This window comes from Dendrobates tinctorius, unplaced genomic scaffold (assembly GCF_039654945.1).
Source record: "Dendrobates tinctorius isolate UK_male_01 unplaced genomic scaffold, ASM3965494v1 ptg000059l, whole genome shotgun sequence".
Lineage (NCBI taxonomy): Eukaryota > Metazoa > Chordata > Amphibia > Anura > Dendrobatidae > Dendrobates > Dendrobates tinctorius.
The window spans coordinates 1,447,539-1,470,778 of NW_027361727.1; the positions used below are offsets into that span (position 1 = coordinate 1,447,539).

Below are 23,240 nucleotides of genomic sequence, written 5' to 3' on the forward strand. Positions count from 1 at the left end.
AATGGCTGATGGAGTGCTGTCTGGGACACAAGAACTTTGAGACAGTCTTGTTGTACCTGGATGATGTCATTGTTTTCTCCAAAACTTACGAAGACCATCTGAAGCACCTGGCTGAGGTGTTTGAAGCCTTGTCCAACTTTGGCCTGAAGGTGAAGCCTTCCAAATGCCACATCCTGAAGCCCAAGGTACAGTACCTCGGTCATGTAGTGAGTGCAGAAGGTGTGGCACCAGATCCTGACAAAGTCACTGTCATCCGGGACTGGCAGAAGCCCAGCAACCTCCATGAGGTACGTCAATTCCTCGGGTTGGTAGGCTACTACCGAAGGTTCATCAAGGGCTTCACTGAGAGAGCCACCCCCATGCAAAATCTTCTGGTGGGCCAGCCCAAGAAAACCAGAAAGCAGAGTCCTACATTCAAATGGAATGAGGAACTGGAGAGGTCCTTCAGTCGACTGAAGATGGCTCTCACAGGAGATGAAGTTCTGGCCTACCCAGATTATGACCAGCCCTTTGTGTTGTATACTGATGCCAACAACGTGGGACTGGGAGCAGTACTGTCACAGGTACAGAATGGCAAGGAAAGAGTGATCTCCTATGTGTTATGAATGAGTCACCGTAGGAGGCAAAAGCACTTATACAAGCTAAGTCCAGAAAACCAGAGAAGTTGGCAACTATCAGATTGCAGACCCCTGAACCTATCAACACAACTAGCAGTAGCCGTGGGGGGTTCCTACAATGCCCTAGACCCCTCGATCACAGCCGGAGAAATACATAGGCCTGAAGAAAGAAAGGGGAAATCTAAACTGCCCCAGAGCAGACCCCAAAGCAATAGGCAGCCCCCAACATATAATGACGGTGAAGCAAGATGAAAATACTAACACAGACAGAAAGATAGACTGAGCAAAGACGGGGCCCCAAAACTACCTAGATAGGAAAGGACAGGAAGGCTGCTGTCTGCAATCTGCAAAAACCCTATCAAAGACATCAGCCAACCAGCTGATACGAAAAAGGCCCTGAAGCAGCTAGGCTTCAAAAACTGAATCAGCACTCAGGTATTTTCAGAAGACAGAGCTAAATGAATTCAGCACACCCCAGCAGGGAATGGCAGAAATCCAGAAAAACAAAGCAAAAACAAAGTCAAAGCACAAAAGCAAAAGGCCGAGCAGCAAACTTAGCTTTGGAGGAGCAGGAATTCAGACTGGTCTCCAAGGATCCCACAGAGAAATCACCCGCAGGGCAGAAGGGCGTCGGCAGCATTATATCCAGTCCGTAACTCCACTCAGCCAGTCACAATCATCAGCCTCAGGTGTTTGACAATCAGGCTCACTACCTTTCTTTACCAGAAGAGGGAGTTCCTCGGGCCTCAGTAATGAAGGGGAAAATTAACTCACAACAGTACCTCCCCCTTGAGGAGGGGTCACCGAACCCTCAACTATGCCACCAGGGCGATCAGGGTGAGCCCGATGAAAGGCACGCACCAATCGTTTGGCATGAATATCAGAGGCGGAGACCCAGGAATTATCCTCCTGACCATAACCCTTCCACGTAACCAAATACTGCAGTCTCTGTCTAGCCAGACGGGAATCCAGTACTTTCTCTACCTCATACTCCATGTTACCTTCAACCAATACAGGGTCTGGAGGTGCCACCCCCGGAACAACAGGTTCAACAAACCTCTTCAACAAAGATTTATGGAACACATTATGGATTTTAAATGTGACAGGAAGAGCCAAACGAAAAGAGACCGGATTAATAATCTCCACAATCTTGTAAGGTCCAATAAATCTAGGCTTAAACTTAGGAGAAGCCACCTTCATAGCAATATTTTTTGATGATAACCACACCATATCACCAACCTTAAACTGGGGACCAATGGTCCTATGTCGGTTGGAAAACCGCTGGGCCTTCTCCTGGGAGAGCGATAACTTATCCACCACTTGGTCCCAGATCTGGTGCATTCTCTCCACCACAGTGTCAACACCTGGGCAGGCAGAGGGCTCCACCTGCCCTGAAGAAAATCGAGGATGATACCCAAAGTTACAAAAAAAAGGTGACATCAAAGTGGCAGAACTAGCTCTATTATTCAAAGCAAATTCGGCCAAGGGCAAAAATGAAACCCAATCATCCTGATCAGCAGAAATAAAACATCTCAAATATGACTCCAAGGTCTGGTTTGTTCTCTCTGTCTGCCCATTGGTCTGAGGGTGAAAAGCAGTGGAGAAGGACAACTGAATTCCCAGCCTGGAACAGAAAGTTCTCCAAAATCTAGACACAAACTGCACTCCTCTGTCAGATACAATGTTCTCAGGAATCCCGTGCAAACGAACCACCTGTTGTAAAAACAGGGGCACCAACTCAGAGGAAGACGGCAACTTAGGGAGTGGTACAAGATGAACCATCTTAGAGAACCAATCACAAATCACCCAAATAACAGTCATCCTCTGAGAGACAGGCATATCAGAGATGAAATCCATTGAAATATGGGTCCATGGCCTCCTGGGGACAGGCAAAGGCATCAACAACCCACTAGAGCGAGAACACGATTTAGACCGGGAGCATGTCCCACAGGACTGCACAAAATTCCTGACCTCACGAGACAAGGAGGGCCACCAAAAAAACCGACTCACCAGATCTCTAGTACCAAAAATACCTGGATGACCAGCCAAAGCAGAGCAATGAACTTCAGACATCACTCTCTTCTTCCACTGGTCAGGAACATACAACTTTCCACTGGGACAACGCTCAGGTTTGTCCTCCTGGAACTCTTCCAGAGCACGTCTCAAATCGGGCGAGATGGCAGAAAGAACTACCCCTTCGCCTAAGATGGTAGCAGGCTTGGTCACCACAGGAGAATCAGCAAGGAAGCTCCTAGAGAGGGCGTCTGCCTTGACATTCTTTGTTCCAGGAAGAAAAGAAACCACAAAATCAAAACGTGTAAAAAACAAGGCCCACCTAGCCTGTCTAGGGTTCAAGCGCTTAGCCGACTCTAGGTAAATCAAATTCTTGTGGTCAGTGAGGACCACGACTTGATGCTTAGCTCCCTCCAACCAATGTCTCCACTCCTCAAATGCCCATTTCATGGCCAACAGTTCCCTATTCCCCACATCATAGTTACGTTCAGATGGAGAGAACTTTCGGGAAAAGAAAGCACAGGGATTCATTTTAGATGTTACAGGATCCTTTTGGGACAAAACGGCTCCTGCACCAATCTCAGAAGCATCCACCTCTACCTGGAATGGAAGTGAGACATCAGGTTGCCGCAAAACCGGGGCGGAGGTGAATCTTCGCTTCAACTCCTGAAAGGAAGAAACAGCCTCCGGAGACCAATTTAACACATCAGCACCCTTTTTAGTCTAATCAGTCAATGGCTTGGCAATACTAGAAAATTTTGCTATAAATTTCCGATAAAAATTAGCAAAACCCAAAAACTTCTGGAGGGCCTTCAAAGAAGTGGGCTGAACCCAATCGTGAATGGCCTGTACCTTGGCCGGGTCCATTTCAATAGTTGACGGGGACAAAATAAATCCCAAAAAAGAAATCCTCTGTACTCCAAAAAGGCATTTAGATCCCTTGACATACAGGGAATTCTCCCTCAAGATCCGGAACACAGTCCGAATATGTTCCACATGAGAATCCCAATCCTTGGAGAAGATCAAAATATCATCCAGATAGATAATCAAAAATTTATCAACAAAATCTCGGAAAATATCGTTCATGAAGCACTGGAAGACAGAAGGGGCATTAGTGAGCCCAAAAGGCATCACCAGGTACTCAAAATGTCCCTCTGGAGTATTAAACGCCGTCTTCCATTCATCCCCATGCTTAATGCGAATAAGATTATACGCCCCCCTGAGGTCAAGCTTGGTAAACCAGCAAGCACCTTTAACTCTGGAGAATAGATCAGAAATCAGGGGTAACGGATACTGATATTTAACAGTAATTTTGTTGAGGGAACGATAATCAATACAAGGTCTTAATGATCCATCCTTTTTGGCTACAAAAAAAAACAAACCCGGCACCCAAGGGTGACGAGGATGGTCTAATATGACCCTTCTCCAACGCCTCCTTAATATAGGATCGCATAGCCTCGTGCTCGGGTACAGTTAAATTGAAGAGCCGACCCTTGGGAAATTTACACCCCGGGCTCAGTTCAATTGCACAGTCATAACGCCTATGAGGAGGCAGAGACGCAGACTCATTCTCACTAAATACATCATAAAAGTCAGCCAAATAATCAGGAACATCATGCGACTGAGGAGAGGTGGAAAACACTGGAGCCTCACTAAAGGCACACCGACAACCCCAACTCACCACAGACACAGATTTCCAATCCAAAACTGAATTATGAATCTGTAACCAGGGAAACCCCAGAACAACAGTATCATGCAGATTATGCAACACCAGAAATCTGCAATTTTCTTGATGGTCTGGGGCATTACCACCTGGGTAGTGTTGAGCATTCCGATACCGCAAGTATCGGGTATCGGCCGATACTTGCTGTATCGGAATTCCGATACCGACTTCCGATATTTTTTCAATATCGGAATTCGGCATCGGAATCGGAAGTTCAGTTGATTGACGGCCTGACGTCATCATGATGCGCGGTGTGTGCGCATCATGATGCGCCGTCATTTCGGGCCTTCCGGGGGTCTCTGCCGGCCTGCCGGGGGGCTGTGCCGGCCTGCCGGGGGGCTGTGTGGACTGCCCGGGGTCTGTACCGGACTGCCGGGGGGCTGTGCCGGCCTGCCGGTGGTCTGTGCACCCTGTGGGGGTCTGTACCGGCCTGCCGGGGGGCTGTGCCGGCCTGCCGGGGGGCTGTGCTGATGTCCGGGGGTCTGTGCAAGCATCGTCCGATGGGACTACAAGTCCCATCGGGCGATGCCTGCTACCATGACAGTGATTGACACATTAGCCAATGATGGGACAGTAGTAGTCCCATCATCCGGCTAATGTGTTAAATGTTAAAAAAAAAAAAAAAAAAAATACTACATACATACTACATGCATGCTACATACATACTACATGCATGCTACATACATACTACATATATACTACATACATACTACATACATGCTACATACATACTGCATGCTACATACATACTACATACATACTACATGCATGCTACATACATACTACATACATACTACATACATGCTACATACATACTGCATGCTACATACATACATACTACATACATACTACATGCATGCTACATACATACTACATATATACTACATACATGCTGCATGCTACATACATACTACATATATACTACATACATGCTGCATGCTACATACATACTACATACATACTACATACATGCTACATGCATGCTACATACATACTACATATATACTACATGCATGCTACATACATACTACATGCTACATACATACTACATATATACTACATACATACTACATACATGCTACATACATACTGCATGCTACATACATACTACATACATACTACATGCATGCTACATACATACTACATGCATGCTACATACATACTACATGCATGCTACATACATACTACATGCTACATACATACCACATATATACTACATACATACAATACATTCATACAATACATACATAGACATACAGTACATATAACATAGAGTAACATACTTACCAATACTTGTCACATTGTTCCCCGAAGCCATTGTCTATTCCGGGATAAATATTAACATAACAAACCACAAAAATACTCACCCACGATCCGAAGCAGTCCACGAGTGTGTCCCACGACGATCTTGGGTAGAGAACTGCAGCATCAGATGATGCTGCCGTTCTCTACGGGCTGCAGGAATCCAATGACGGAAGGTAGGTATCCTTCCGCACTGTATTCCTCCGCCACTTAAAAAAAAAAAAGTCCCTAGTCTCACTTTATGCCATTGCTGCGTGGGAATTTCCCACACAGCAATGGCATAAAGTGAGACTAGGGACTTTTTTTTTTTAAGTGGCGGAGGAATACAGTGTGGAAGGATACCTACCTTCCGTCATTGGATTCCTGCAGCCCGTAGAGAACGGCAGCAACAGCTGATGCTGCAGTTCTCTACCCAAGATCGTCGTGGGACACACTCGTGGACTGCTTCGGATCGTGGGTGAGTATTTTTGTGGTTTGTTATGTTAATATTTATCCCGGAAAAGACAATGGCTTCGGGGAACAATGTGACAAGTATTGGTAAGTATGTTACTCTATGTTATATGTACTGTATGTCTATGTATGTATTGTATGAATGTATTGTATGTATGTAGTATATATGTGGTATGCATGTAGTATGTATGTAGTATGTATGTAGCATGCATGTAGTATGTATGTAGCATGCATGTAGTATGTATGTAGTATGTATGTAGTATGTATGTAGTATGTATGTAGTATGTAGTATGAATGTAGTATATATGTAGTATGTATGTAGCATGTAGTATGTAGCATGCATGTAGTATATATGTAGTATGTATGTAGCATGTAGTATGTAGCATGCATGTAGTATATATGTAGTATGTATGTAGCATGTAGTATGTAGCATGCATGTAGTATATATGTAGTATGTATGTAGCATGTAGTATGTATGTAGCATGCATGTAGTATATATGTAGTATGTAGCATGTAGTATGTATGTAGCATGCATGTAGTATGTAGCATGTAGTATGTATGTAGCATGCATGTAGTATATATGTAGTATGTATGTAGTATGTATGTAGCATGCATGTAGTATATATGTAGTATGTAGCATGTAGTATGTATGTAGCATGCATGTAGTATATATGTAGTATGTATGTAGTATGTATGTAGCATGCATGTAGTATATATGTAGTATGTAGCATGTAGCATGCATGTAGTATGTAGCATGTAGTATGTATGTAGCATGCATGTAGTATATATGTAGTATGTATGTAGCATGTATGTAGTATGTAGTATGAATGTAGCATGTATGTAGTATGCATGTTGTATGTATGTAGCATGTAATTTTTTTTTTTTTTTTACATTTAACACATTAGCCGGATGATGGGACTACTACTGTCCCATCATTGGCTAATGTGTCAATCACTGTCATGGTAGCAGGCATCGCCCGATGGGACTTGTAGTCCCATCGGACGATGCTTGCACAGACCCCCGGACATCAGCACAGCCCCCCGGCAGGCCGGCACAGCCCCCCGGCAGGCCGGTACAGACCCCCACAGGGTGCACAGACCACCGGCAGGCCGGCACAGCCCCCCGGCAGGCCAGTACAGACCCCCACAGGGTGCACAGACCACCGGCAGGCCGGCACAGCCCCCCGGCAGGCCGGCACAGCCCCCCGGCAGGCCAGCACAGCCCCCCGGAGCCTGCACAGCCCCCCGGCAGGCCGGCACAGCCCCCCGGAGCCTGCACAGCCCCCCGGCAGGCCGGCACAGCCCCCCGGCAGGCCGGCACAGCCCCCCGGCAGGCCGGCACAGCCCCCCGGAGCCTGCACAGACCACCGGCAGGCCGGCACAGACCACCGGAGCCTGCACAGACCCCCTGGCAGGCCGGCACAGCCCCCCGAAAGGCCCGTACAGACCCCAGAGAGGCTGTACAAGGGCAGGAAAGGGTTTTTCTTATTCCGATACCGGAAGTCCCATAGACTTGAATGGGACTTCCGGTATCGGAATCGGCGATACCGATACTTTTTTTAAAGATCGGCCGATACCATCCGATACGATACTTTGAAGTATCGGACGGTATCGCTCAACTCTACACCTGGGTCCAAAACTGGGGTTTATTTTTAGCCAAAGGAGTAGCATCAATTCCCCTCAAAGGGATAGGCGTCTGCAGAGGTGTCATCGGAAATCCACAACGTTTAGCAAAATCCAAGTCCATTAGGTTTAGGGCTGCTCCCGAATCCACAAACGCCTTGGCGGAAAATGTGGACAGGGAGCAGATCAGAGTAATAGCCAGAAGAAACTTAGGTTGAACACCCCCAACAGAAAACGTGTGTGCAAAGCGTTTCTCTCGTTTGGGACAGACAGAAATAATATGCAAGGCATCTCCACAGAAAAAACACAACTTATTACGCCTTCTGAACTCCTGACGTTGCTCTCTGGAAAAAACTCTATCACATTGCATAGGTTCAGACATTTGTTCAACAGGTGGCAACACCTCTCGTGCAGCTTTGCGTTCGCGCAAACGCCAATCAACCTGAATGGCTAATGACATAGAATCGTCAAGACCAGAGGGAACAGGAAATCCCACCATAGTATCTTTTACGGCTTCTGACAACCCCTTCCGAAAGAGAGCAGCCAAGGCATTATCATTCCAGGTAGTAAGTACTGCCCACTTTCGGAATTTTTGACAGTACAATTCTGCAGAATCACGACCCTGGCTCAATGCCAGCAGGGTCTTTTCAGCCTGATCAATGGCATTAGGTTCGTCATACAACAACCCCAAAGCTTGAAAGAATGCGTTCACATTAGTCAGAATAGGATCATCTGGTTTCAAAGAAAACGCCCAATCCTGGGGATCGCCACGCAGCAAAGAGATGACAATTTTAACCTGCTGCGCGGAGCTCCCTGACGAGTTAGGCTTCAAGGCAAAAAATAATTTACAATTATTTTTGAAATTCAAAAATTTAGACCGATCCCCAAAAAATACATCAGGTGTAGGAATCTTTGGTTCAGCAGCATGTGAATGAGCAAGGTAGTGTCACGGCACCGCCAGACTCAGGGCCTGCTGTCCCGACCTCGGCCAGTAGGAGGCACCGGACTATCACATCACCGTCAGACTCAGGGCCTGCTGTTCCGGCCTCGACCACTAGGAGGCGCCGGACTGTCCTATCACCGTCTGACCCGTGGCCTGCAGTTTCGGCCTTGGTCTCTGGGAGGCGTTGTGCTTCAACCCCGAGTGATGGCGGCGATAGTCATGAGGCTCCTGCGCAGGCGTCTGCTGGACGCAGGCTTCGCTCCTCGGTCAGTCATGAAGGGGCTGGTGCATTACCATCCAGCCTGGTCCTGGGGGCGGTCCGGATGACATCATCAGGCCACGGGCCTGTAAGGGATGACCTGATCCCTCAAATACCTTGGGACTGCTCTTGCAGGCCGCCGGATATATTCTTGGTTCCCCTGCGTGTTACTGTGTGAATTGCTGTTGACTGACTCTGACTTTTGCCTGGACTTCTGACTCTGCTTCTGCCTAACGATTCTGTACCTCTGCTGCCCTCCTGGTTTATGACTCTTACTTCGGCCTGGATTCTGACTCTGCTTCTGGCTAACGACTTTGTACCTCTGCTGCCCTCCTGGTTTATGACTCTGACTTCGGCCTGGATTCTGACTCTGCTTCTGCCTAACGATTCTGTACCTCTGCGACTCTCCTGGTTTATGACTCTGGCTTCGGCCTGGAATCTGACTCTGCTACTGTCTACTGTTTTTGTACCGTTGCTGCCTGACTGGTTTAGTCTCGGATATCATTGCCTCTGTGTCCTGTATTGGAACACCTTTCTGGCGACTGTCCTGCTCTGGTCATTGCTCCTATTCAGACAGTGCCTCCTGGGCTCTGCTATAAATCCAGATCCCTGTATTGGGGTAAAGGGTATCAGTGTTTCTCGGGGTGCTGTCTGGCTGCAGTCCAGACCGCAGGCAGACGTCACAGGTAGGCGGAAATATACACTTTTCTTTTTTTTTTTTTTACAATTCTTTCCTGCTATTGAGTACCCTAGAATCTGCGGTATGGCGGGTGATTCTGTTATGAATGAGTCACCGTAGGAGGCAAAAGCACTTATACAAGCTAAGTCCAGAAAACCAGAGAAGTTGGCAACTATCAGATTGCAGACCCCTGAACCTATCAACACAACTAGCAGTAGCCGTGGGGGGTTCCTACAATGCCCTAGACCCCTCGATCACAGCCGGAGAAATACATAGGCCTAAAGAAAGAAAGGGGAAATCTAAACTGCCCCAGAGCAGACCCCAAAGCAATAGGCAGCCCCCAACATATAATGACGGTGAAGCAAGATGAAAATACTAACACAGACAGAAAGATAGACTGAGCAAAGACGGGGCCCCAAAACTACCTAGATAGGAAAGGACAGGAAGGCTGCTGTCTGCAATCTGCAAAAACCCTATCAAAGACATCAGCCAACCAGCTGATATGAAAAAGGCCCTGAAGCAGCTAGGCTTCAAAAACTGAATCAGCACTCAGGTATTTTCAGAAGACAGAGCTAAATGAATTCAGCACACCCCAGCAGGGAATGGCAGAAATCCAGAAAAACAAAGCAAAAACAAAGTCAAAGCACAAAAGCAAAAGGCCGAGCAGCAAACTTAGCTTTGGAGGAGCAGGAATTCAGACTGGTCTCCAAGGATCCCACAGAGAAATCACCCGCAGGGCAGAAGGGCGTCAGCAGCATTATATCCAGTCCGTAACTCCACTCAGCCAGTCACAATCATCAGCCTCAGGTGTTTGACAATCAGGCTCACTACCTTTCTTTACCAGAAGAGGGAGTTCCTCGGGCCTCAGTAATGAAGGGGAAAATGAACTCGCAACACTATGCCAGCAGGAAGCTTTGTCCCAATGGAAGGGAACCCTGACAACTACAGTTCCTTCAAGCTGGAGTTCCTCGCCATAGTCTGGGCTGTGACTGAACGATTCAAGCATTACCTACAGTATCTTCAACCAAGTTTACCATCTTCACGGACAACCCGTTGACTCACTTGGAAACTGCCAAACTAGGTGCACTGGAGCAGTGATGGATGGCTCGGCTGTCTAACTGTGAATTCACCATCAAGTACTGAGCAGGGCACAAGAATGCCAATGCTGATGTGCTGTCCAGGATGCCTAATCTTCCAGATGCAGGAGAAGACCCTGGGGCCCTCAAAGAAATTGAGCTACCTGTCTTCCACCGGCCAATTGCGGCCCAACGTGCCCAAGGAGTGAGAAACAGATGGTCTATCATGAAAGAGGCCACCCTAAATCCATTGACTCATTATGACTGGGCAGAAACACAGGATAGCGACCCCGCAGTCCGCCTGGTGAAGGAGCTACTGTCACAAGCTGACTCACGCCCAGAGTCGGATGCTCCCGAAGAAACCAAGCAGTTGTGGAAGGAAAGGGGCAGGCTGTTCATCTATGAGGGAAAGGTGTCGGAGGAGTATCAATGCCCGCACTTATGAGTTGGTCTGGTAGGTGGTAGTCCCAAAGAGTGAGGCATCAATGGACTTGGAAGCATACCACAATGGAGCTGGACACTTCGGATAGAAGAAGTTAGAGGCCTTGCTCCGGGAGAGATTCTACTGGGCTGGTATGAGGAAAGCCATTGAAAATTGGTGCCGGGAGTGTGGACAATGCAACCTGCGCAGAAAGGACTGTAACAGCCAGCAAGCTCCTTTGCAGCCAATAATAACCAAACAGCCACTCGAGTTGGTAGCCCTGGACAATATGAAGCTGGTTCCAAGCCGTTCAGGCTACATTTATGCTCTTACCATCGTTGACCACTACTCGAGATTCCTGGTAGTCGTGCCTGTCAAGGATCAAACAGCCAGGAAAGCAGCCAGAGCATTCCAACAGCACTTTTGTCGACCACATGGATATCCTGAGCGAGTGCTTACAGATCAAGGTCCAGCCTTTGAGGCAGAAGTGTTTCAGGAATTCTGTAACTTGCACAGTTGCAAGAAGATCAGGACAACACCGTACCATGCACAGACCAATGGCATGTGTGAAAAGATGAATCAGGTGGTGATCGACCTACAGAAGACCTTGCCTTTGGAAGAGAGGAATCTGTGGCCAGAAAAGTTGCCAGATCTGGTAGACCTCTACAATCACATTCCTGTGAATTCCACCAACTGCACTCCAGCCTACCTAATGAGAGCGAGGCCTGCTAAGCTGTCTATTGATTTGGATATGGGAGTCCTTACACCTGAGGTAACATCACCAGATGCTGACTGGGATACAGAGCGGTAGCAGCAATACTGAAGAGTACAAGAGTGTGTAGACAGGAGTCTAGCTCAGGCAAGACAAAAACAAGAAAAGACCTACAATCAACATGCACCTGCAGTTCCCTTGTCACCAGGAGAACAAGTCCTAAAGAGGGAAAGGAGGATGCATAAATTCGATGACCAATGGGAAGCTGAACCCTACACCGTCTTATCATCAAACTTTGACAACACCAAGGTGTGCCTTATCAGTAAGGATGGAGGAGAAACCTCATCAGCAGTATCGAGAGATCATCTGAAACTGTGCCCTGACCAGCTAAAGGAAAGAATGGAAGAACAAAACAACATCAAATCCATAGAAAAGGAAGAAAAGGTGAGCACTGTATTCGAGAATTCCCTGCAAATTGGACTAGAGTAAATAATGACATAGTGGTGCCAGTTTTGACCTTTCCCCAACTGGTAGTGCAAGCAGAAGTGACTCAAGAGAACTCTGAAAATCAGGAAGTTCAAGCAGCAGATGCCACACCAGCAGTGGAACCAGAGAATCCTTGCCCTGCCAGTGGTGAATCTGTCATACCCATGGTGAGTCTAAGAGTCCGTAGACGGCTACTAGCCAGTTTACCCACACCATTGTTACGCAGGTCTATCCGTAGTACCCAAGGCATACCACCCCTCAGGTTTCGCATTTAAATAAGTTATGCAAATAATGTAAATGTTAACCTGTACATGTAAATATGTAACGTTTCAAGTTTTGCGCCTACAGAGACTCTGTAAGAACCCCTCGTATATAGTTTAACCATTGCCCAGGAATGGACCATGGACATTGACGCATGGACTTATCGTCACAGGACTATTTTTGGAGCTGTGGTTTTTGTATTTTTCATTTTTTTTTTTTTTATAAATCTTGTACAGTTATAATGTTTCTATTGTTTATATGTTTACATGTTCTCCTTCAGTCCGGGAGTACTGAATTGCACTAGGGGGGAATATGGCGCCCCCAGGAGTATGGTCGCCACAATGGCATTACCTTCCTCCTAGGAAGTGTGATGTCATGCCTGGAAGCAATGAAGGGTCTCTCTGACAGATAATCTCTACATACAACACAGTTCCCACTCCGGGCCAGCAGAGGGAGCTCTGAACCAATACTAAGGGGAAGAGTTTCTCGCCGGGGGCCAGGAGGGGAAATTAGTCAGTTCTGTGAGGAGGGCGAAGTGTGTGGACATGGAGAGAGGAGCTGGGAGATTGAGCAGAGAGTTGAGGCTCATTCCCAGCTGGAGCGCATGATCTGGAGCCTGGTCTCCAAGGTTGTATGGATACTGACGGTCCTGCAACAGAAACCAGCAGAATAGAAAGCTGTAAATGCTCTATTCCCATCAAAGACTCGGAGGCACAACAGCGACGTGTGAGCCAAAGGAGATAGAAGACTACAGCTGTCTGCCATACGAGGTAGATCCAAAAGGGAAGGAGGAACGTCAGTGTAACACAGTATTGCATGTACCTCAAGTAAGCGCTACAGAGGAGACTACACAACCCATCTGATAGAGAGATTCCTAAGTTGCTTCCAGGCTAATCATCTCCTATGCCATCTGTAATCTGGACCCTGGACTGCACTTACAAAGTAAAGGTAAAGAAACTACACTTTGCTGTGTCCTTGCCTTCTTCCTGCAACTTCTTCAGCACTGCTACATCTCTATGCCAGACACTGCACCCTCTTCCTCAACACCTATCCTCTTCATCTACTCTGCCCTGGGACTACAGCCCTGCCTGTGGAGGGCTATAACATCACTGCTGCACCCCACCATCTGTCCCAGAGGATCTGTCTGCAGCGTCGGCTTAACACCTCCCTTGCCGAACACCACAGGTGGCGTCACGAATCACTCAAACTTTATTTAATCACTCAATCCTCTTTTACATGGGCGCCCAGGGCCATGGACCAGGTCATCGCTGCTGTGACATTCCCCTCTGAAGGACCGGCCCGGTACCGAGTATCCCACAGCCCTGGGAAGGCGACCCAGTGCCAATAATGGTGAGCAGCACTGTATAAACAGTATATTAAGAAGTGGTGGTCACACATGCTCACTGCCTCTTCTGTCACATTCAGCTTTGGGATCCTGAATATTAAGATCCCAGTAGTATGGTATATTGGTTTAATTCCCCCTCCCCTTTAGGAGGGGCAACCCCAGAGCCATGGCAGGACTTTTCTATATCCATGACAAAGATCCAGTTTGCTACCTTGGCACTGAATCTGAAACACAGTAAAACACAGTAAAACAAATGTATAAAAATACTCTGTTGTACATAAAGGCTGTCCTCTGCAGCGTGTCCACATCGGACATTACCTGTCTGAATCCTGCTCATACAGGTACTATACACATGATCAGGTTTTTAAATACATCAGGTATGGACTGCTCTGATATGGGTTACTTTGACGTTTGGTAGAGCGACTTGGTATACGTTTTTTGCAAAAAAGTATCAACCAAATACTCTTTTTTATCATCTTTTTACTAGCACTTGCTGTTTACTGTTACTTCTTTGCAACAGAGTATTTTTATATATTTGTTTTACTGTGTTTTTCTGTGTTTCAGTCTTTTGGTGGTGTGAACACTGTCCTACAGATTTGTTCACTGTGTGCATGGCTTATGCGTTTGTTTTTACTTGGCACTGAATCTACATTATGTGACTGAGGCAGTGTGAAATGTTGGCACCATCTCCACCCTTAGTAATGCATCTGAGGGCCACTACCCCCATAATCCTGGACCAACTCCTTTTTCCCATTGATCTCAATGGGAAAGTGTATTTCTACTTATTGACCACCCAGCAGCCCCTTAGTGCAAATATTGTGCATTCCCAACAGATTAACCCACAGTTTAGCATATATCCCAAATTTTATGCAACAGTTGTGGCACATTTTATGATGTCCATGTTTGAATAGGTGTGGGATTTTAGAAATCCCGACCAAAAGTGAGCGTTCCTATCTGGTTTTAGGCATTTCTAGAATGTTCCGAGACAGAACTTACAGTTGTGGCCAAAAGTATTGACACCCCTGCAATTCTGTCAGATAATACTCAGTTTCTTACTGAAAATTATTGCAAACACAAATTCTTTGTTATTATTATCTTCATTTAATTTGTCTTAAATGAAAAAACACAAAAAGAATTGTCCTAAAGCCAAATTAGATATAATTCCACACCAAACATAAAAAAGAGGGTGGACAAAAGTATTGACACTGTTCGAAAAATCATGTGATGCTTCTCTAATTTGTGTAATTAACAGCACCTGTAACTTACCTGTGGCACCTAACAGGTGTTGGCAATAACTAAATCACACTTGCAGCCAGTTGACATGGATTAAAGTTGACTCAACCTCTGTCCTGTGTCCTTGTGTGTACCACATTGAGCATGGAGAAAAGAAAGAAGACTAAAGAACTGTCTGAGGACTTGAGAAACCAAATTGTGAGGAAGCATGAGCAATCTCAAGGCTACAAGTCCATCTCCAAAGACCTGAATGTTCCTGTGTCTACCGTGCGCAGTGTCATCAAGAAGTTTAAAGCCCATGGCACTGTGGCTAACCTCCCTAGATGTGGATGGAAAAGAAAAATTGACAAGAGATTTCAACGCAAGATTGTGCGGATGTTGGATAAAGAACCTCGACTAACAACCAAACAAGTTCAAGCTGCCCTGCAGTCCGAGGGTACAACAGTGTCAACCCGTACTATCCGTCGGCGTCTGAATGAAAAGGGACTGTATGGTAGGAGACCCAGGAAAACCCCACTTCTTACCCCGAGACATAAAAAAGCCAGGCTGGAGTTTGCCAAAACTCACCTGAAAAAACCTAAAACGTTTTGGAAGAATGTTCTCTGGTCAGATGAGACAAAAGTAGAGCTTTTTGGGCAAAGGCATCAACATAGAGTTTACAGGAGAAAAAAAGAGGCATTTAAAGAAAAAAACACGGTCCCTACAGTCAAACATGGCGGAGGTTCCCTGATGTTTTGGGGTTGCTTTGCTGCCTCTGGCACTGGACTGCTTGACCGTGTGCATGGCATTATGAAGTCTGAAGACTACCAACAAATTTTGCAGCATAATGTAGGACCCAGTGTGAGAAAGCTGGGTCTCCCTCAGAGGTCATGGGTCTTCCAGCAGGACAATGACCCAAAACACACTTCAAAAAGCACTAGAAAATGGTTTGAGAGAAAGCACTGGAGACTTCTAAGGTGGCCAGCAATGAGTCCAGACCTGAATCCCATAGAACACCTGTGGAGAGATCTAAAAATGGCAGTTTGGAGAAGGCACCCTTCAAATATCAGGGACCTGGAGCAGTTTGCCAAAGAAGAATGGTCTAAAATTCCAGCAGAGCATTGTAAGAAACTCATTGATGGTTACCGGAAGCGGTTGGTCGCAGTTATTTTGGCTAAAGGTTGTGCAACCAAGTATTAGGCTGAGGGTGCGAATACTTTTGTCTAGCCCATTTTTGGAGTTTTGTGTGAAATGATCAATGTTTTGCTTTTTGCTTCATTCTCTTTTGTGTTTTTTCATTTAAGACAAATTAAATGAAGATAATAATACCAAAGAATTTGTGTTTGTAATCATTTTCAGGAAGAAACTGAGTATTATCTGACAGAATTGCAGGGGTGTCAATACTTTTGGCCACAACTGTATGTTTAGTTTACACTGGATGACCCTTTTATCACCCATCTATAGGACAGGTGATAACTTGCTGATTCGTGGGGGTCCGAATGCGGGGATCTGCAGCAATCTTCAGAAAAGGGAACTTTTATCCCCATTACAAAATGGAACAGCTGGTCAGATGCCCGACGTCTGCTCCGTTCATTCTCTATGGGGCACAGAGCTCGGCAGGCTCATAGAGAATGAATGGATCGGCGGTTGGGCCCGTGCACCACTCCTTTATTCTGCTGATCGTGCAGGCGGTCCCAGTGGTCTGACCCCACTGACCAGTAAGTTCTTATCTTTCCTCTGGATACATAACTCGTTTTCACCGGACAACTCCTTTAACCCAATTTTACCATCTGAGATGTTGGTACGTATAAATTAGTTCTCAAAGGACCTGGCATAAAAGTCGGCTGCTCAAACAGAAAAATCTCCGCAATTAATAGAACAATGTAAATAACAATCGCTCATTTTCCATCACTTCATCTTATATAACAACCTCATTTCCGCTCATCATCTTCTTACCGTGATCCGGTGAAGCCCATTGACTGTAGATTATAGACCAGTCCGATTCCTTCTTTTCTAGAATAAAGCATAACAACTATGGTCCTAATTGGTTTCTTCAGCTCTAACCCCAATATATCTTGACTGACTCCTGAGTTTGTTACTATGGCAACAAGAGAACCACGTAGAAATTCTCGCACAATGAGTCCGGTGAGAATACACAGCCGGTTATGTTTGTTACAATGCAATGAAAAACAAAGAAGAATCTTCCTGGAGAAAAAAAAAAAAAATCGATCTTTTATCTTTACAAAGGTCACAGAGATTCTTCTACATGGAACTTTATAAGTCTGAATAAATTTTCCATATTTATGTCAAGTAACTAAATTCTGGACAGCACCTGAGCTCAATGTTATTTATTTCTGACCGGCACATAATATGGATATATTGCATGGATTAATTCTGAAGTATTGGAACTACGGAAGGCACGGCAAAGGGAGCAGCTCTTTGTGTTTTGCCAAAAAAATATAAATTTTAGATTCCACAGACTTCTATAGAGATAATGCTGAAGGTATTGTCAACTACATTGACTATTAAGTAGAAAATATAAATTTGTACATAAGAGGTTGTCAGCGACCGTTGCTGTCAATTACTAATCTTAGAATCAGTCTTGTGCCGTGTATACCATCATCACTGCAGCTCTATGCACCTATACCCTTGGAAATTCCCCAAACTGAGGAGGACCACCTGCTTTTTGTGACGCTGAGTCACTTCTCACTGACAAACATCACGGAACAATCACTGACCTCAGGGAGACCAGTCAAAGAAAACACTGCGGCAGCCGGCCAAGGCACTCAATCAGTGAAATCCTAGGTGCAATGCTCTCTGGGAAATATGAATATGCAAATAAAGTCCATGGAGCCTCATTTAAGAGTCTTAAAGGGTCACTTAATATGGTGGTAATGGTGGTTTCTGAAAGGAGCCACCCCTTGGCTGGGTCCTTCCCTGGAGGAAGATCTGGCTAGTCCCGTGTTTGAGACTCTTAAATGAGGCTCCACGGACTTTATTTGCATATTCGTACTTCTCACTGACAAGTCATGAGTCAAGGTGATCAAGGAGTCCGAGGTCAAGAGTGAGGAGGGTACGTCATGTACAGAGGGAAGAAGCAAACGTGTAGTCAGGAAACAGTCCGAAGGATAACGGACCAGGAGAATAATGGATCAGCGCCAAGGGACTAGGCAAAGTGGATGGTGAGAACGAAGTCCAAGGTTAGGCAGCAAAAACATCCACAAGCAAAGCACAAGGCACAGAAAAACACACCAAGCAGAGCTGAATCTACATCTGGCAGATATCTGGGACTGTCAGCCCAGCAAAGTAGCTGGGCAATCACCTAGGCCAAGGAACACCTGAAGGCAGCCCAGCATCTCCCAGTCTCAGATTGGACGGCCAAGCTGTCAATCAAAACACTGAAAGCTCGGCATGCCCCTGCACCAGATTGGACGGCTGAGCTGTCAGTAACTGCACCTCGGACACACCGAGAAGTGGATTCGTGACAATTTTATGAAATATCCCCCATTTTTCAGCCAAGAACAGTAGACATTTTCAAGACACTTTTTTTTTCTCCAAAAAATGTGACACTTTTGGCAAATTCAAGACATTTGGCAACTGTACTAAAACGCCTGGTCCTGGGTGTCATTGCTACATTTGCACACCCCTATACTTACCCCACTGTTTTAAACCATGGCATGTAACCCTGCGGTGTTCCTTCCCTTTTCTACCACTTGGTCTACAAGTCAGTGCTCCTGGTTAGCACTTTAGGACTCTCTGAGCACAGCTTAACTGAGGATTTCATGACTGATGGGGGCTGTCGCTTGCAAGACAATCGGGCACAATATTGGTGCAACGTGTAATTAGTGATGTGGACAGTGCACACACAGAGGGAACCTGGCACGTGATACTTGTTGTCCAAACAAAGTGCAACATGAATCTGACCATGACTGCACAATTGTAGCCAGGTATGTTTTTTTTTCTCTGAAATGTCGCAGTGTAGTTAGAAAATCCAGATCAGGGGTAGACATATAATTGATGGCCCAAGAGGTAAAGGGGCCCACATTCAGCTCCAAAGCAGGACATGTTTTGCATTTTGATCAATTAGTGGACTGCAAAGGGTCAAACTTCTTTTTCACATGAGATCCTCAACTGTCTGTGTCTGCCAGTGATCCAAACACTGATAGAAGATTATATACATGTTTGTATGTCTATATATGTCAGAAGATCAGAAGACCATAGCCCGAGAGCAGACAATTTCCCCCTGCATTGCTACAGGTGATTGACAGATCTCTTGCGACGGGAGAAACCGGTCAATCACCTGGAGCAGCACTGGGAAAAGCCAGAATGGGGCTGTGCCGGAGTAGTCTGACCTCTCAGAATGGTCCCCGGTCGAATAGTATATTTTTTCTCAAAAGGAGCATTTCAGAGAACATATCTTGCTGCAATCGTGGTTTGAGCATCACGAGTAACAAGTTTCCTTTAATTGCAGTTTATTAGGATTATTTCTTAGGGCATTTCTATTTACAAACAAAAATGTATCAATATTTACATATAAACATTGCAATGTATTTCTATTTTGTTTTACTTTTCGCACTCTCCTTTTCTTATCTTATCTTGTGATGAAATAATCACTAAACATAAATTCATTTCATCCAATTCCCACAACGCGATGTTTCCACAGGGAAGCCAGTGGGTTTCCACATTGTGGAATAAATCAGGTGCTTGGACGGCTGTGAATAATATGGATTAAAATTTCCCAGAATCCTCTCTGTGAAATTAAAACCATCTCGTATTTTAGCACCTGGGGCTCGGGGACTTGTTCAGGGTCAGAACAAGCTGTCACTCAGGCTCCCAATTAAAAAGTCAGTGTGCACCGAATATAAGCTTCACCTCTAAACCACCGAATAAAGCAGCCATGGTGGATTCAGCCGAGAGGAAAAAACATGATGAAGCATAAACCAATGTATCACTGAGAGATTACAATGTGTCCAGTGCTCATATTTATTTATTTTTAGAATTCATAGATATTTCTTTTTATTTTCAGAAAAAGAGAAAATAATAAATATATATATGTGTGTGTGTATATATATATATATATATCCAGTACATACTGAAGACCAAATACCATGAGTAAAATACTTGAAAAGTTGTATATTTTTATCGTAGATGTTCAGAGGCACTGGCACTTCATATGGCATTTTTCAGCAAACAGCCTTGTCAAAATATCGAAAAATGTAATTCGCTGTGACATTTGTCAAGTAAGGAAATGTTCTAGGCTTCGCTCAATCCAATAACTGGATTCCGATTTTAATAATAAGGCTGATCGATATGTGTCATTATGTACAGGGTATAATGCAGGATCAGTACAATAGAAGTAATAAGACAGTGACTCCACCCGCAGAATAGTGAGTACAGCTCTGAAGGATATACAGAATGTAATGTAATGTATGTACACAGTGACTGCACCAGCAGAATAGTGAGTGCAGCTCTGGAGTATAATACAGGATGTAACTCAGGATCAGTAATGTATTGTATGTACACAGTGAATGCACCAGCAGAATAGTGAGTGCAGCTCTCGGGTATAATGCAGGAGGTAACTCAGGATCAGTAATGTAATGTATGTACACAGTGACTCCACCAGCAGAATAGTGAGTGCAGGTCTGGAGTATAACTCAGGATCAGTACAGGATCAGTAATGTAATATATGTACACAGTGACTGCACCAGCAGAATAGTGAGTGCAGCTCTGGGGTATAATACACGATGTAACTCAGGATCAGTAATGTATGTATACAGCGACTGCACCAGCAGAATAGTGAGTGCAGCTCAGGAGTATAATACAGGATGTAACTCAGGATCAGTAATGTATGTACACAGTGACTGCACCAGCAGAATAGTGGCTGCAGCTCTGGGGTATAATTCAGGATCAGTACAGGATCAGTAATGTAATATATGTACACAGTGACTGCACCAGCAGAATAGTGAGTGCAGCTCTGGGGTATAATACACGATGTAACTCAGGATCAGTAATTTAATGTATGTACACAGTGACTGCACCAGCAGAATAGTGACTGCAGCTCTGGGGTATAACTCAGGATCAGTACGGGATCAGTAATGTAATATATGTACACAGTGACTGCACCAGCAGAATAGTGAGTGCAGCTCTGGAGTATAATACATGATGTAACTCAGGATCAGTAATGTAATGTATGTACACACTGACTGCACCAGCAGAATAGTGAGTGCAGCTCTCGGGTATAATGCAGGAGGTAACTCAGGATCAGTAATGTAATGTATGTACACAGTGACTGCACCAGCAGAAGAGTGACTGCAGCTCTGGAGTATAATACAGGATGTAACTCAGCATCAGTAATGTAATGTATGTACACAGTGACTCCACCAGCAGAATAGTGAGTGCAGGTCTGGAGTATAACTCAGGATCAGTACAGGATCAGTAATGTAATGTATGTACACAGTGACTCCACCAGCAGAATAGTGAGTGCAGGTCTGGAGTATAACTCAGGATCAGTACAGGATCAGTAATGTAATATATGTACACAGTGACTGCACCAGCAGAATAGTGAGTGCAGCTCTGGGGTATAATACACGATGTAACTCAGGATCAGTAATGTATGTACACAGTGACTGCACCAGCAGAATAGTGACTGCAGCTCTGGAGTATAATACAGGATGTAACTCAGCATCAGTAATGTAATGTATGTACACAGTGACTCCACCAGCAGAATAGTGAGTGCAGGTCTGGAGTATAACTCAGGATCAGTACAGGATCAGTAATGTAATGTATGTACACAGTGACTCCACCAGCAGAATAGTGACTGCAGCTCTGGGGTATAACTCAGGATCAGTAATGTAATATATGTACACAGTGACTGCACCAGCAGAATAGTGAGTGCAGCTCTGGAGTATAATACATGATGTAACTCAGGATCAGTAATGTAATGTATGTACACACTGACTGCACCAGCAGAATGGTTAGTGCAGCTCTGGGGTATAATACAGGAGGTAACTCAGGATCAGTAATGTAATGTCTGTACACAGTGACTGCACCAGCAGAATAGTGAGTGCAGCTCTGGAGTATAATACAGGATGTAACTCAGGATCAGTACAAGATCAGTAATGTGATGTTTGTACACAGTGACTGCACCAGCAGAATAGTGAGTGCAGCTCTGGGGTATAATACAGGATGTAACTCAGGGTCAGTTGTTGTGAACACTTTTGACCTGACTTCTAAGTTTGGGCTCCCTCTGGTGGTTGCTGCGGGTAATGGAGCTGGTCGGGTTGACAGAAATCAATCACCTGAAGAGGATGATTGGAGGTCAGGTGTTACAGACTGGGAAGATTTAAGTCAGCAAGCTTCCCTCAGTTGTTGCTGGTGATTTAGCTTTCTTTCTGTGCATTCTGAAGTCTGCTTGACCTCTGGTTGGTCCTGCATTATTCAGATAAGTTAATTGTTTGCTGGAATCTTTTTTGCATTTGATCCAGTTTTTGCATTTCTCTGCTTTCTGCTTTGCTGTGAGGGTTCAGCATTGTTCCCTGCTGGGACCAGTGCTGGACCCCGTTCCATATGCCACAGCTTATGTCAGTCTGTTCAGTATTGCTAGTCCCCTGTTTATCAGTATCTTTTGCTTTGCTTCCAGTTCACACCATAATGCTGATTTAGTGGGGGAGCGGTCGTGTGGCCTCAGTATTTTTAAATATCAGACGTGTTGGATTTTTCTTAGGTTTTTTTGTGTGATTGCAGGCAGTATCTTTCCTGTCCTGTTCTATCTAGACAGTTTGAGCCCCATCATTTGCTTACTCTATTTTTTGGCCGTGTTTGTGTCTCATCTTGTCTCACCGGCAATATATGTTTGGGGGCTGTCTATTCCTTTGGGGTTCTACTCCGGGGCAGTTTAGCTTTCCTCTTTCTTGCTTTAGGCTTAGTTAACTCTTTGGCTGTGCCGAGGCGTCTAGGGCATCATAGGTACGTCCCATGGCTAATTCTAGTTGTGCTGTTAGTTTTAGGAGTCTGCAATTCACTTAGTTACCAACCTTTCTGGTTTTCTGGTTGCCTAGCTTATTCCCCGGCTATCCTCCTCGGTGACCTAATCATAACAGTCAGTACAGGATCAGTAATG

The 23,240-nt window shown here is 45.3% G+C and overlaps 2 long non-coding RNA genes across 2 annotated transcripts in view; one reads left to right on the forward strand and one right to left on the reverse strand.

Moving 5' to 3' along the window:
• The window catches only part of LOC141092289 (uncharacterized), a 34,197-nt gene extending 17,007 nt beyond the window's left edge, over positions 1-17,190 (reverse strand). Inside the window, exon 1 of the long non-coding RNA XR_012232752.1 lies at positions 17,078-17,190. This is a non-coding gene — a long non-coding RNA (uncharacterized lncRNA). The remainder of the gene's footprint in view (positions 1-17,077) is intronic.
• Positions 1-23,240, forward strand: part of LOC141092288 (uncharacterized) — a 156,443-nt gene that overhangs the window by 90,104 nt on the left and 43,099 nt on the right. The window lies entirely within an intron of this gene.